The sequence below is a fragment of the Nomascus leucogenys genome, chromosome X (genome assembly GCF_006542625.1).
Source record: "Nomascus leucogenys isolate Asia chromosome X, Asia_NLE_v1, whole genome shotgun sequence".
In the NCBI taxonomy this organism is placed as follows: domain Eukaryota; kingdom Metazoa; phylum Chordata; class Mammalia; order Primates; family Hylobatidae; genus Nomascus; species Nomascus leucogenys.
The window spans coordinates 94,108,694-94,125,512 of NC_044406.1; the positions used below are offsets into that span (position 1 = coordinate 94,108,694).

The following is a 16,819-nucleotide window of genomic DNA, read 5'->3' on the forward strand; positions in this document are numbered from 1 at the left end:
TATAGGAGATTATCCTGAATTATCTCAGTAAACCCTAAATGCAAGTCCCTGTATCCTTATAAGAAGGATGCAGAGGGAAACTAGACACACAGAAGAGGAGAGGGCAATGTGATCAAAGAGGCAGAGATTGGAGTGCTGCAGCCACAAACCACAAAATGTCAGCATCCACCAGAAGCTGGAGGAGGCAGGAAATAGATTTTCCCCCAGAGCCCCTAGAGGGATCGAGGCCCTGCTGACACCTTGATTTCAGTCCAGTGAAACTGGTTCCTGCCTCAATAACTGTGAGAGAACACATTTCTGTTGTTTTCAGCCACGAAGTTTGTGGGAATTTATTACAGAGGCCATAGGAAACTAATTCAGCTACCAACCACTGAGCGTTTACCATGTGCCAGATACTATGCTAAGTCCTTTACATGCATTATCTCTTTTAATCCTCACAACAGCCCAAAGAGGTAGATACTATTGTTATCTTCATTTGGCAGATAGAGAAATTGAGGTTTAGGGATGATAAATAACTTGTCCAATGTCACACATAGCTCAATGGTTACATTGAGAGAGCTACCCCAAATTTACATGGCCCTGAAGCTCATGCTCTTAATCACTACCCAATGTTACAATTAGAACATCTAAATTCATGACCTTGAGAAAGGCTACCTGAGAAAATGAGAAAAAGCATAAGGAAGTTTGGGCAGTAAAGGAGAAAGCCAAGGCATAGAAAATACCAGGGAATGAACAAGAATCTCTCCAGGTGCATAGGCTAACAAAGCAGCTATTCATTTATCCATTCATCCATTCTACACATACTTACTGAGTGTCTAATATGTGCCTGGCACTCGGCTAGATGTTGGAATCTCTTTTATTTTGGAATCTCTTTTATTTTCTCTGCCCCAGAGTGAACCAAAAACAGCTTTCTTGGGCAACACTGGCCAGAGACACTATTCCACCTCCCTGCTGAGGGCCAGCTTGAACTTTATTCATTCCAAAACCCAACCATTCAGCCAGACCCTCAAACCACTGAAGACGCTCAGTCAGTCAAAAGGGGTCAGAATCAAGGGCAAACCTCTCTGAAGTGCTTATCACTCTCCAGCATCTCCTAAATCTTGGAATGATCCTAGGCCTTTCTTAAGCCTCCCTTCCACCTGCTGGTCAGATAGACCCTATGTTATAGGACTCTTCCAGCCTTGGAAAGTGGTTTCCAGAACAGTTTGCTTGAGGTCTCTCTAATACCCAAGAAAGACATGGAAGCCACTTGAGGTAAGTGCTGTTCTTCACTGATTGCCCTGCAACACTGCTTTCTCAACACCTACACTTCACCCCTTGCTGCCTTTATCCACAATTCATTAGTTTCCACTGATGAAACCAATCAAGTTGGAATAGATGAATACAGCCATGTGTATGCATTAGCTTGGTCCATTTCCCAGTATGTAGACTGTCATATGATAAAGCTTCCATGAATACATTGCATTGCAAAAACAGGAACTGCATACAAATTGACCTTTTATCATCTTAAAAGGTCTTCCCTGAGGACTTTCTAAGCATAAATTCAGTGGAGGAAGTCACAAAGGAAAAATATAGATACATGTAACAAAGTTGAAATCAAAAACTTATGTGTATTAAAAAAATATAGACATTGCTGGCAGGTAAATAAATTGGTACAACTTTCATGGAGGGAAATCTGGTATATGTATTAAAAGCCTTTCAAATGCGCTTACCATGTCACCCAGGAATCCCACTGCTAAGAATTTATCCAGAGGAAATAAACCATATGGGCACAAAGATTTTGCTATGAGGATATTAATCTAAACTTTAATTATAATAGTGGAAGGTTGGAAGCAACCCAAATGCCCTATAATAGAGGGCTGATACATTGATATGATGGAATACAATGCAGACATTAAAAATCATGTCTTATAATATTTAGTGTCATAGGAAATGTTCAGGATTTCATTAGGTAAAGAAATCGGGATGTAAATGTTAGTATTTAAAAATATAATAAGTATATGTATTCATTATTTCAAAAAAATATGTATGAAAGATCTACTGAGTATAGTGATAGATTTTGGGGATATTGCAGTGGGCCAAACAGTCTATGCCCTAATGAAGGAAAAAAGACTAAAAGGAAATAAACCAAAATCCATATCATTAAAGATACCTATGTTCGGGTGGGTTAAGGGTGATTTTAATGTTTTGCTTGATACCTCTCTATATTTTCCATGATTATATACTGCTTTCACAATTAAGGAAAAGTTATTTTAAAAAATATCTTCCAAGCCAGGCATAGTGGTACATTCCTGTAATTCCAGCTACTCAGGAGGCTGGAGGAGGAGAATCACTTGAGCCCAGGAGTTCAAGACAAGCCTGGGCAACATAGCCAGATCCTTTCTCAAAAAAAAAAAACCTTCCTTCAAATTGAGGCTAGCTACTATGCCTTGTGAAGCCTAATACATAAAAGCATCTTATATTTAATGAACTCTGGAGGATTTGGACCACTTCCATGACCTTCAACTAATTTGATCCTCCATACAATCCTCTGGGGATAGGTAGGGCAGGGATCATCATGCCCATTGTACGGAAAGAGGTTGAGGCAGAAAAAGCAAGTGATTGCCCTGGAAAATAGAGTAGGTTTGGGATAGAATCATAACCCTAAAATCAAATTTCAGGGCTCTCTTAACTCTACCGTATTTCCCTGAAGGTGTTGGGAAGGCAAAGGACCTCCCAAGGCTTTGATCCAAATTCCTTTCCAGACATTTGCCCCTGTTATCTTTCCCTCTTTTTTCTAGTGACTGGATACTATGGAATTCCCAAATGAGCAAGAGAAATAGCTGAATCATTTTACTTTCTAGCTTTCCAAATATTTAGAATTGTAGAATCACATAAGGAAGAGACCTTGGAGAGCATTCCAGCCTTCTATCCAAGTTGAGAAGATTGCCTCGAGGGTACCCCTGCTCCTGATCTCTCTCTCTCTCTCTCTCTCCTCTCTCTCTCTGTCTCTCTCTCTCCGTCTCTCTTTCCCTCTCTCTCTCTCTGCCACGTACAGGTACCCTTTATTTTCCTCCCTTCCCCTTTTGAGAAGTCTGCTAGATGGCCATTTGATTGACTAAACAAATTAGACTTAATGTCTTCTGGCTGGTAATGAACTCATGCCTGAACAGCAAATAGCCATGGCATTTGCATTTTAACTCAGAACTCTGACAACACCAAACCCAAAAGAACTATGGAATTTCAGGCAGCATAACAGGCTAGTTAAGGAGGTATCCCTGGGCAGGATCATGTTTTGACAGCTCTGCTAAAGATTTTACAAAACCAAGGCAGGCTACCTATTCCTACCACATATATGGTCAGCCTCATCCTCAGGGAGCTGGCTCCACTGGAGGAGAAGACTGAGGATACAGTTCACAGCAGCAGGTCCTTCTGGCCTCTGCCTAAGGGGTTAGTGGGTGCAGCCAAGCGCAGTGCCCACAATCACTCAGGAGGAAGTGAGGGACCTTGCTGAACAAGGAAGGGAATGAGTTACTAGTGGGAAGATTTTCAATCCTTCTGAGAGAAAAACAAATCCAATCTTATTCATTTGTCTCCTGGTTCCAGCCTCCACCCTGCTTAGCCTCCTTGGGTCAGTGACAGATTTGAGCCTTTGTATTAATAGTCAGCCTTCTTGCCTTAGTTCTGGCCTCTTCTTGAGCCTGCTGCTGCTATTGCTGCTGCTGCTACTTAGGACCACTCTCCATCCATTAACACATCTGGTTCCCCGGTTTGCTGCAAGCAAAAATTGAGATTTTGTTGCTCAGGTTCTACTTCACTGCTTCCGTTCAGGGCTTACCCTCCCTGGGGCATGCAGCTCTTCCTTCTACCCACCCACCACCCTCCCCCATGGCTTTTGCTCAAACTTAAAGCTGTTTTTGGAAGCATCATTTCTGGAGCCAAAGGAACTAAAATTCAGACTTACGCCAGGCCTGACTTGATGTTGGCTGCAGTGATCACCTGCCTGGCATAGTTTTCAACAGCATTAGGAAAATATTCCCTGTCCAGGGAATAGTAATAACTAATATTTATAAATAAATATGTGCCAGGCACTGTACTAAGCAATTTACATGCATAAATCATTTAATCTAAAAAAAAAAAAAACTATGTAATAGGCACCACTATTATCCCCATTGTACATTTTTCCAGTTCAAGATGGTAGACTGAGCACAAACATTTAAGTCTTGTCCCTCCAGAGGCCTCATTAAAATAACAGCACAGACATTTAAAAATGCATAAACCCACCACAACAAGGAGAACAGGAGGGAGGCCATCAGTGGCTGAGAAATTTAAATAAATTTCTGAAGTCAGAAAGCATCTGAGCAGTGCTAACTGATGAAGTTGAGTAGAGCAAACAATCCGTTGAAACTGTGTGGAAGTGCTGCAGCTAAGGAGACAGCTCGCCTACCCTGCAAACCTTAGCAAGACTACAGGTGCAACAGAAATAAGAGTGAGGATTGGGGCTGACAACAGGGAGATTAACTGAAGGTCTGTATAAAGAAGAGTTGACCCCCATTCCCTACATGGAGATGACCTGGAAGCCAAATATTTACTTGCCAGCCTAAAACCAAAGAGTTTCTTCACTAAAGAAATTGAATAAAGTCTCTAGAGAGAATTAGGGCAGCTGGTTGGATGTCAGTGACTCAGTTAGGCCTTTTGTAGTTTGGTATTTAAACCCCACCCCATATCCTCTGCAAAAGATTAATATACAGATCCCCTCCCATTGTCCTTAAGCAAAATCTGCCCATTGTCAAGGTCTGCTCACATATGCCCAGCTCCCAATCAGACTCTATAGCCTCATTTTAAAAGATAAACAGGAAACAAAAGAATATAAGACAATTAGACATATGAGGGAAGACTGGAGCTTTAAAGAAAAATCACAAGATTTAATGAAATGAGCAGAGTTGATTTAGGGAACTAAAGGTACTATAAATAAAATTCCAAGTAGTATCCACAGGGAAATTTGAGACGGTATTACATCCGTAAAACACTAATAGAATGCAATAAAAAATAAGGACAAAGAATGCAGTTGAGCTCCTTGCGAGACTTTTCAATGTAAACATTTGTACATTGCTTTGATGTTTGAACCACGCGAAAGTACTACTTATTTGAAATAAATTAGTTTAATTTTTTTTTTTTTTGAGACAGGGTCTCGCTCTGTCACCCAGGCTGGAGAGCAATGGTGCGATCTCAGCTCACTGCCACCTCTGCCTCCTGGGTTCAAGCAATTCTCCTGCCTCAGCCTCCTGAGTAACTGGAATTACAGGCACCTACCACCTTCCCCAGCTAATTTTTGTATTTTTAGTAGAGACGGGGTTTTGCCATGTTGGCCAGACTGGTCTCAAAGTCCTGACCTCAGATAATCCACCCACCTCGGCCTCCCAAAGTGCTGGGATTACAGGCGTGAGCCACAGTGCCTGGGCAGTTTAATTTTTTAAAATGATGAGCTATTGGAAATAAAATATATGATTGGCAAAATGAAATATCATAAAAGGTATATTAGTTTTCTATTGCTTCATAACAAATTACCATAAGCTTAGTGGCTTAAAACAACCCACATTTTTAATCTTATGATTTCTGCAGGTCCAGAAGTGCAAACACAACATAGCAGGGGTTCCTTGCTTAGAGCCTCAAGAGGCTGCAATCAAGGTAACCTTAAGATGTGTTCTTATCTGGAACTCAGGGTCCTTTTCCAAGCTCATTTGGGTTGTTGGCAGAATTCAACTCCTTAAAGTTGTAAGAATGAGACCCTTACAACTCAAAGTTGCCATCTCTGTAGGCAGCTCACAAAACAGCTGTTTTCTTATTCAAGGCCAGTGAAAGGGTCACTCCAGGTTCTGTCTCTGACTCCTAGACTCCCTTTGAAAAGCTCACTGATGAGCTGACAGAAGTAAGCTTCAAAAGATCGGTAATAACAAACTTATCCGAGCTAAAGGAGGATGTTCGAACCCATCGCAAGGAAACTGAAAACCTTGAAAAAATATTAGACGAATTGCTAACTAGAATAAACAGTGTAGAAAAGACCTTAAATGACCTGATGGAGCTGAAAACCATGGCACGAGAACTACATGACGCATGCACAAGCTTCAATAGCTGATTCGATCAAGTAGAAGAAAGGGTATCAGTGATTGAAGATCAAATTAATGAAATAAAGTGAGAAGACAAGATTGGAGAAAAAGAGTAAAAAGAAACGAACAAAGCCTCCAAGAAATATGGGACTATGTGAAAAGACCAAATCTATGTTTGATTGGTGTACCTGAAAGTGAAGGGGAGAATGGAACCAAGTTGGAAAACGCTCTTCAGTATATTATTCAGGAGAACTTCCCCAACCTAGCAAGGCAGGCCAACATTTAAATTCAGGAAATATGGAGAACACCACAAAGATACTCCTCGAGAAGAGTGACCTCAAGACAAATAATTGTCAGATTCACCAAGGTTGAAATGAAGGAAAAAATGTTAAGGGCAGCCAGAGAGAAAGGTCGGGTTATGCACAAAGGGAAGCCTATCAGACTAACAGCGGATCTCTCAGCAGAAACTCTACAAGCCAGAAGACAGTGGGGACCAATATTCAACATTCTTAAAGAAAATAATTTTCAACCCAGAATTTCATATCTAGCCAAACTAAGCTTCATAAGTGAAGGAGAAATAAAATCCTTTACAGACAAGCAAATGCTGAGAGATTCTATCACCACCAGGCCTGACTTACAAGAGTTCTTGAAGGAAGCACTAAACGTGGAAAGGAACAACCAGTACCAGCCACTGCAAAAACATGCCAAATTGTAAAGACCATCGAGGCTAGGAAGAAACTGCATCAACTAAACGGCAAGATAACCAGCTAACATAATGACAGGATCAAATTCACACATAACAATATTAACCTTAAATGTAAATGGGCTAAATGTCCCAATTAAAAGACACAGACTAGCAAATGGATAAAGAGTCAAGACCCATCAGTGTGCTGTATTCAGGAGACCCATCTCATGTGCAGAGACACACATAGGCTCAAAATAAAGGGATGGAGGAAGATCTACCAAGCAAATGGAAAGCAAAAAAAAGCAAGGGTTGCAATCCTAGTCTCTGATAAAACAGACTTTAATCCAACAAAGATCAAAAGAGACAAAGAAGGCCACTACATAATGGCAAAGGGATCAATTCAACAAGAGGAGCTAACTCTCCTAAATATATATATGCACCCAATACAGGAGCACCCAGATTCATAAAGCAAGTCCTCAGAGACCTACAAAGAGACTTAGACTCCCACACAATAATAGTGGGAGACTTTAACACCCTATTGTCTATATTAGACAGACCAACAAGACAGAAGGTTAACAAGGATATCCAGGACTTGAACTCAACTCTGCACCAAGCAGACCTAACAGATATCTACAGAACTCTCCACCCCAAATCAACAGAATATACATTATTCTCTGCACCACATAGCACTTATTCCAAAATTGACCACATAGTTGGAAGTAAAACACTCCTCAGCAAACATAAAAGAACAGAAATCACAACAAACTGTCTCTCAGACCACAGTGCAATCAAACTAGAATTCAAGATTAAGAAATTCACTCAAAACCGCACAACTACATGGAAACTGAACAACCTGCTCCTGAATGACTACTGCGTAAATAATGAAATGAAGGCAGAAATAAAGATGCTCTTTGAAACCAATGAGAACAAAGACACAACATACCAGAAGCTCTGGGACATAACTAAAGCAGTGTGTAGAGGGAAATTTATAGCACTAAATGCCCACAAGAGAAAGCAGGAAAGATCTAAAATTGACACCCTAACATCACAATTAAAAGAACTAAAGAAGCAAAAGCAAAGAAATTCAAAAGCTAGCAGAAGGCAAGAAATAACTAAGATCAGAGCAGAACCGAAGGAGATATAGACACAAAAACACTTCAAAAAATCAATGAATCCAGGAGTTGGTTTTTTGAAAAGACCAACAAAAATGATAGACCTCTAGCAAGACTAATAAAGAAGAAAAGAGAGAATAATCAAATAGATGCAATAAAAAATGACAAAGGGGATATCACCACCAATCCCACAGAAATACAAACTACCATCAGAGAATACTATAAGCACCTCTATGCAAATAAACTAGAAAATCTAGAAGAAATGGATAAATTCTTTGACACATACACCCTCCCAAGACTAAACCAGGAAGAACTTGAATCTCTGAATAGACCAATAACAGGCTCTGAAATTGAGGCAATAATTAATAGCCTACCAACCAAAAAAAGTCCAGGACCAGACGGGTTCACAGCCAAATTCTACCAGAGGTAAAAAGAGGAGCTGGCACCATTCCTTCTGAAACGATTCCAATCAATAGAAAAAGAGGGAATCCTCCCTAACTCATTTCATGAGGCCAACATCATCCTGAGACCAAAGCCTGGCAGAGACACAACAAAAAAAGAGAATTTTAGACCAATATCCCTGATGAACTTTGATGCGAATCTCCTCAATAAAATACTGGCAAACTGAATCCAGCAGCACATCAAAAAGCTTATCCACCATGATCAAGTGGGCTTCATCCCTGGGATGCAAGGCTGGTTCAACATACACAAATCAATAAACATAAACCATCACATAAACAGAACCAATGATGAAAACCACATGATTATTGCAATGATGTAGAAAAGGCCTTTGAGAAAATTCAACAGCCCTTCATGCTAAAATCTCTCAATAAACTAGTTATTGACAGGACGTATCTCAAAATAATAAGAGCTATTTATGAAAAAAACACAACCAATATCATACTGAATGGGCAAAAACTGGAAGCATTCCCTTTGAAACCTGGCACAAGACAGGGATGCCCTCTCTCACCACTCCTATTCAACATAGTGTTGGAAGTTCTGGCCAGGGCAATCAGGCAAGAGAAAGAAATAAAAGGTATTCAATCAGGAAAAGAGGAAGTCAAATTGTCCCTGTTTGCAGATGACATGATTGTATATCTAGAAAACCCCATCGTCTCAGCCCAAAATCTCCTTAAGCTGATAAGCAACTTCAGCAAAGTCTCAGGATACAAAATTAATGTGCAAAAATCACAAGCATTCCTATACACCAATATCAGACAAAGAGCCAAATCATGAGCGAACTCCCATTCACAATTGCTACAAAGAGAATAAAATACCTAGGAATACAACTTACAAGGGATGTGAAGGACCTCTTCAAGCAGAACTACAAACCACTGCTGAATGAAATAAAAGAAGACACAAACAAATGAAAGAACATTCCATGCTCATGGATAGGAAAAACCAATACTGTGAAAACGGCCATACTGCCCAAGGTAATTTATAGATTCAATGCCATCCCCATCAATCTACTAATAACTTTCTTCACAGAATTGGAAAAAACTACTTTAAAGTTCATATGGAACCAAAAAAGAGCCTGCATTGCCAAGACAATCCTAAGCAAAAAGAACAAAGCTAGAGGCATCATGCTACCTGACTTCAAACTATACTACAAGGCTACAGTAACCAAAACAGCATGGTAGTGGTACCAAAATAGATATATAGGCCAGTAGAACAGAACAGAGGCCTCAGAAATAACACCACACATCTGCAACCATCTGATCTTTGACAAACCTGACAAAAACAAGAAATGGAGAAAGGATTCTCTATTTAATAAATGGTGCTGGGAAAACTGGCTAGCCATGTGTAGTAAGCTGAAACTGGATCCCTTCCTTACACCTTACACAAAAATTAATTCAAGATGGATTAAAGACTTAAATATTAGACCCAAAACCATAAAAACCCTAGAAGAAAACCTAGGCAATACCATTCGAGATACAGGCATGGGCAAGGACTTCATGACTAAAACACCAAAAGCAATAGCAACAAAAGCCAAAATAGACAAATGGGATCTAATTAAACTAAAGAGCTTCTGCACAGCGAAAGAAACTACCATCAGAGTGAACAGGCAACCTACAGAATGGGAAAAAATTTTTGTAATCTACCCATCTGACAAAGGGCTAATATCCAGAATCTACAGAGAACTTGAACAAATTTACAAGAAAAAAACAAACAACCCCATCAAAAAGTGGGCAAAGGATATGAACAAACACTTCTCAAAAGAAGATATTTATGCAGCCAACAGACACAGGAAAAAATGCTCATCATCATCATCACTGGTCATCAGAGAAATGCAAGTCAAAACCACAATGAGATACCATCTCACACCAGTTAAAATGGCGATCATTAAAAAGTCAGGAAAAAACAGATGCTGGAGAGGATGTGGAGAAATAGGAACCCTTTTACATTGTTGGTGGGAGTGTAAACCAGTTCAGCCATTGTGGAAGTCAGTGTGGCAATTCCTCAAGGATCTAGAACTAGAAATACCATTTGACCCAGCCATCCCATTACTGGATATATACCCAAAGGATTATAAATCATGCTACTATAAAGACACATGCACACGTATGTTTATTGCGGCACTATTCACAATAGCAAAGACTTGGAACCAACCCAAATGTCCATCAGTGATAGACTGGATAAAGAAAATGTGGCACACATACACCATGGAGTACTATGCAGCCATAAAAAAGGATGAGTTCATGTCCTTTTCAGGGATATGGATGCAGCTGGAAACCATCATTCTGGGCAAACTATCACAAGGACAGAAAACCAAACACCGCCTATTCTCACTCGTAGGTGGGAATTGAACAATGAGAACACTTGGACACAGGGTGGGGAACATCTCACCCTGGGGCCTGTCGTGGGGTGGGGGGCTGGCGGAAGGATAGCATTAGGAGAAATACCTAATGTAAATGATGAGCTAATGGGTGCAGCAAACCAACATGGCACATATATACCTATGTAACAAACCTGCACGTTGTGCACATGTACCCTAGAACTTAAAGTATAAAAAAAAGCTCACTGATTAAGTCAGGTCTACCCAGAATAATATCCCTTTTGATTAACTAAAAATAAACTTATTTGGGATCTTAACGATGCCTGCAAAATTCCTTTACTTTTGCCATATAACCTGATTATGAAAGTAACATGCCATCCTATTCACAGGTCCCACCCACACACAAGAGGAGAGGGTTATACAGGACAGGTACGTGAGTCAGGAATCTTGGGGGCCATCATAGAATTCTGCCTACTACAAAGGACTGGAAGATAAAGATAATGAAATCCCTCACAATGGGGAAAAAATAGATGAGAAATAAAGGAAAAGCAATAATGAAAAATTTAGGAAGTTCAACATCTATCATCCAATTATTAGAAATTCCAGAAAGAAGGGAGAAAATTATCAAAGAAGTAATATGATAAAATTCTGAAAGCCGATGGAAAACATGAGTTTTCTAACTGAAAATGCCAACTGAATGTCTTGTAGAGTTGTGTTTTTCAAAGCCACATTCCCAACCATGTCAGGGTTCATATGCTGAATACTATGAAATGCTGATAAAAGAAATCAGATAAACCTAAATAATGGAGAGACATACCATATTCATGAATTAGAAGACAACATGGTTAAAATGTCAATTATCCCTAACTGGCTATAGATTTAATTCAATATTTATCAAAATTCTAAGAGGTTTTTTGCAGATATAGACAAGCTTATTCTAAAATTAATATGAAAAGGCAAAGGTGTGGACAATGCCTGCATCGTTCTGAAGATCGACAATGCCTGTCTTGCTGCTGATGACTTTAGAGTCAAGGATGAGACAGAGCTGGCCATGCACCAGTCTGTGAAGAGTGACATCCATGGGCTCCACAAGATCATTGATGACACCAATGTCACTCAGCTGCAGCTAGAGACAGAGATCAAGGCTCTCAAGGAGGAGTTGCTCTTCATGAAGAAGAACCACGAAGAGGAAGTAAAAGGCCTACAATCCCAGATTGCGAGCTCTGGGTTGACCACGGAGGTAGATACCCCAAATCTCAGGACCTCACCAAAATCATGGCAGACATCCAGGCCCAATATGACAAGCTGGCTTGGGAGAACCAAGAGGAGCTGGACAAGTACTGGTCTCAGCAGACTGAGGAGAGCACCACAATGGTCACCACGCAGTCCACCAAGGTTGGGGCTGCTGAGATAGCGCTCACGGAACTGAGACATACAGTCCAGTCCTTGGAGATTGACCTGGACTCAATGAGAAATCTGAAGGCAAGCTTGGAGAGCAGCCTGAGGGAAGTGGAGGCCCGCTATGCCCTACAGATGGAGCAGCTCAATGGGATCCTGCTCCACCTGGAGTCGGAGCTGGCACAGACCCGGACAGAGGCACAGCGCCAGGCCCAGGAGTACAAGGCCCTGCTGAACATCAAGGTAAAGCTGGAGGCTAAGATCGCCACCTACTGCCGCCTGCTGGAAGATGGAAAGGACATCAGTCTTGGTGATGCCCTGGACACCAGCAATTCCATGCAAACCATTCAAAAGACCACCACCTGCCAGATAATGGTCACAAAGTGGTGTCAGATATTAAGCCAGCAGAAGCAGGGTACTGTTTGGGGAGCAGGAGGCTGATTTAAAGTTCAGAGGAAAAAAAAAGAAAGAAAAGAAAAAGAAAAAAAGAAAGAAAAGGCAAAGGAATTAGAAAAGCCAAGACAATATTTGCGGAAAAAATAAAATTAGAGGAATCACACTGAATGATTTTAAGATTTATAGAAAGTTAAGTAATCAAAACTGAGTGTTACTAGTGAAGAGATAGGCACATAAATCAATGAGATGGAAGAGAGTTCAGAAAAAGATGTACCAAAAGACAAAAAGAGACAAAAGGCCAGGTGTGGTGGCTCACGCCTGTAATCCCAGTACTTTGGGAGGCTGAGGAGGGCGGATCACCCTAGGTCAGGAGTTCAAGACCAGCTTGGCCAACATGGAGAAACCCCATCTCTACTAACGATACAAAAATTAGCCAGGCATAGTGGTGGGCACCTGTAATCCCAGCTAATAGGGAGGCTGAGGCAGGAGAATTGCTTGAACCCGGGAGGCAGAGGCTGCAGTGAGCCAAGATTGTGCCACTGCACACCAGAGCCTGGGTGACAGAGTGAGACTCTGTCTCCAAAAAAAAAAAAAGAAAAAAAAGACAAAGATGCAAGAGCAATTCAGTGGAGAAAACATCATCTTTTCAACAAATAATGCTGAAACAGTTGAACATCCACAGTTTCAAAAAAAGAACATTGACCTAAATATTATACCTTATATGAAAGTGAATTCAAAATAGATACTAGATCTAAATGCAAAGCCTAAAACTATAAAACTTTTAGAAGAAGATGTAAGGGAAAATCTTTGTGACCTTGGGTTAGGCAAAGAACTTTTAGACATACCACCAAAAGCTTGATCCATAAAAAAGAAAAATTGGTAAATTGGACTTTATAAAAAGGTAAAACTTTTGCTCTGTGAGAGGTACTGTTAAGAGAATAAAAAGACAAGCTACAAATTGGAAGAAAATATTTGCAAATCACATATCTGACAAAGAACTTGTATGTAGAATATATAAAGAGGCTATTAAAACTTAGTAGAGGCCAGGCACAGTGGCTCATGCCTGTAATCCCAACACTTTGGGAGGCCGAGAAGGATCACTTGAGGTTGCAGCCTGGGCAACACGGCGAGACTCCATCTCCGAAAAAAAAATCAAACTCAATAAAACTTACTGAAACAAACCAATATTTTTAAGTGGGCAAAAAATTTTTTGAAAAGTCACTTTACAAATGAGGATACAAAAACAGCTCACAAACACATAAAATTCATCACTCAGGAAATGAGAATTAAAACTGCAAAAGTGTGCCTTTAGAGAGTCACTAGTAATTGAAATAAAAAGGAGTGTTAATACCAAGCTTGGCAAGGATGTAAAACAACTGGAACTCTGATTCATTGTTGGTGGGATTCTAAAATGGTACAACCACTTTGGAAAGTACTTTGGCAGTGTCATAAAGTTAAACTTAACACCAATCATATGATACAGCTTTTTCACTCATAGAATGGAAAACATATGTCCGCACAAAATCCTGTACGCAAATCTTAGCAGCTTTATTTACAATTGTCAAAAAATGGAAACAATCCAAATACCCAATAAAAGTGAATAAACAAATTTTAGTAAATCCACACCATGGAGTACTACTCAGCAATAAAAGGGAATTGACTAATGATACATGAAACAACATGAATTTAGTAAATATTATGATGTGTGAAAGAAGTCAGACACAGAAGTATACACACTGCATGATTCTAATTTATAGTGACAGAAAGCAGGTCAGTGGTTGCCTAGGGATAAAGAAATGATTCACAAAGGAGCCTGAGGAAAACTTTTGGAAGTGTTGGATATGATTGTGGTGATGGTTTCACAAGTATAAACATATGTCAAAACTTATCAAATTGTACACTTTTAACACGTGCAGTTTATTGTAGGTCATTTACACCTCGGTAAAGCTATTTTAAAAGATTATAAAAATTACACTAATTTAAAGAAGTCATGCACAAAATGTTACCTACATATGATTCCATTATATGAAGTTTGAGAATGTGAAAATGTTTTAATTTATTTTAAAGCCGGAAGTAAAAATGGACTTTTAGGTCAAAGATGTTTCAGCATATAATATTAATATACTTATCTTTATACTAATGCCATCATAAAATACAGTTTGTTTAATGAAGGAAGGGTGCAGGAAGGCCAAAGTTCCTTGGGCCCATGCAAATCATAATACATTCCTCTCTGTAGTGAATTATATTGGCAAAGTCACAATAATGTAAACATGATTTATTGGCTGTCAACTTTTAGAATCTACCTATAAGCAAAGCATGGGAGATGTATTCATAGTTATAGAAGAAAATGTAAATACTATCAGCCTTGACAATGTAGAAGTAATTAAACATTTGACAGAAAATGAAAGTAGAAGGGGAGAAGAGGTGGAGGGAAGCATATGGACTTGAGTAGCTCCATCTGATAAAAATGGGGAGTCAAGAGATGCTATCTATAGTTTATGGTATAATATATAAGATTTCAGATACATTATTCAATGTTCTAAAAGTAATTAGTACTAAAACAACAATATTACATAACTCTATTGGGGGTGTGAAGGAGTGGAAGTGGATATGTTATTGAGTACTGCCCTCTCATCTATCATAGTAGAAATTTAATAGATAAGTATCTCAAGTTGATAAATCAAGGAAGGGAGCAGAGGCATATTATTTAGTGAACTAGAGGTCAATCGTCAGAAGAATTAAAAGAGAAAGATTAAAAATGGCAGTTTTGTGGGTCTGAAGGTGGATGGGGTGGCAGAAAGGGTTTTGCTCTTCATTATAAGTTTTTCTGTACTGTTTGTTTTTTTAACCAGGTTCATTTGTCATTTCAATTAAAAAAAAAGTCATCTTCTCTCACCCGTCAGTCTCTACTTGAGCATCATTTGTATCGTTCATTGTTCTCATCACAATCTGTAATTATTTTAGTTATATGTGTGATGATCCAGTTAATGTCTTTTTCTCTCATTAGACTGTAAGCTCCGCAAGGACAAGAACAGAGTCTGTCATCGTCGCCACTCTGTCCCCAGTGCCTGGCATAGAATGTAGCCCAGGAACCAGGATCACACCATGCATAGCACTCTGGGAACTTCTTATTCAAAGGCCTCTCCAAGCTTCCTCTAGGACCAATCGGCAGTTGAGATAGAAGATGTTCTGTTATGGAAAGGCAGTGTCCTCCAAAAGGGTAAGAGCAGGGATGGCCATGAACAGAGAAAGGCACTACAGCCAAATAGCATCCCAGGAAGTGTTCTAAACCTTCCCTGGTGAGGGCGTGAGCTGGGGCAAATCAGGTTATTCTTCCAGCACTGAAATCCTCTTTAAAAGAACATTAAAGAGTGCCTTCAAGTGGGCATTTTGCAGGGAGTAAAAGGAAGAGGGAATAGCAAAGGCACCTCTTAGCCCTGGGAGATATAAGCCGTTGGCATTTCCACACTAGCTAAAGAGGCTTCTCTCAGCCTGCCTCGGCTTATGTCTGCCAGCAAGTACAGGCAGGTCCAGTAGATGCAGCTGATTTTTGTGGTCCTCCATGGGCAGTTCTGAAAAGGGCTCTGGAAACTGTTTGATAGCAAAGCTGGAGATTATCTTAGGGTCAGTAAAAGAGAGCATGGGGCATGGAGCAGAGGAATTGGGCTGTCATATCTTCTAGAGCCACTTCCATAAGAACCTTGGGTATGCTGGGGTGAATGGTATGGGCAGACCTGTTTGCTTCCTGGTTAAATGAGGAAAGGTGATCTGTGAGGCCGCTCCCTCCTGGCCATAGCCTCACACATGATCCCTGGAGAGTCATAGACAGGGAGATTTCAAGGTTCAGACAACCCCATTGGACCCCTTGGGCTGTCTAGGGCTTCCTGGAAAGAACATTCTTCTTTTTTTTTAATTTTTATTATTATTATTATACTTTAAGTTCTAGGGTGCATGTACACTATGTATACATGTGCCATGTTGGTGTGCTGCACCCATTAATTCGTCATTTACATTAGGTATATCTCCTACTGCTATCTCTCCCTCCTCCCCCCACCCCATGACAGGCCCCGGTGTGTGATGTTCCCCTTCCTGTGTCCAAGAGTGAGAGAACATTCTTCTAATGAGGGGAACCCAAAAGAGGGAAGCAGGGAAAAAAGCCAATGAGGAATTACGACGCCACCACTGGAGGAGGTGGGTTAGAGTCAAGATGGCTCACAGGGAGAAGTCCTTGCTTAGCAGGCCTAGAAACCTAGCACCCACAATTGTGCCTCCCTCTTTCTAGGAAGACAACAAACTGTCTTTCAGCTTTGTCTACCAGGTGCTGGAACCTCCCTGTGGCCAGATTCCTGGGGCCGGGTGAATTGTC

At 40.3% G+C, this 16,819-nt stretch overlaps 1 pseudogene; it reads left to right on the plus strand.

Moving 5' to 3' along the window:
* Positions 1–12,498, plus strand: part of LOC100586247 — a 54,727-nt pseudogene extending 42,229 nt beyond the window's left edge.
* The last annotated feature ends 4,321 nt before the right edge of the window (positions 12,499–16,819 follow it).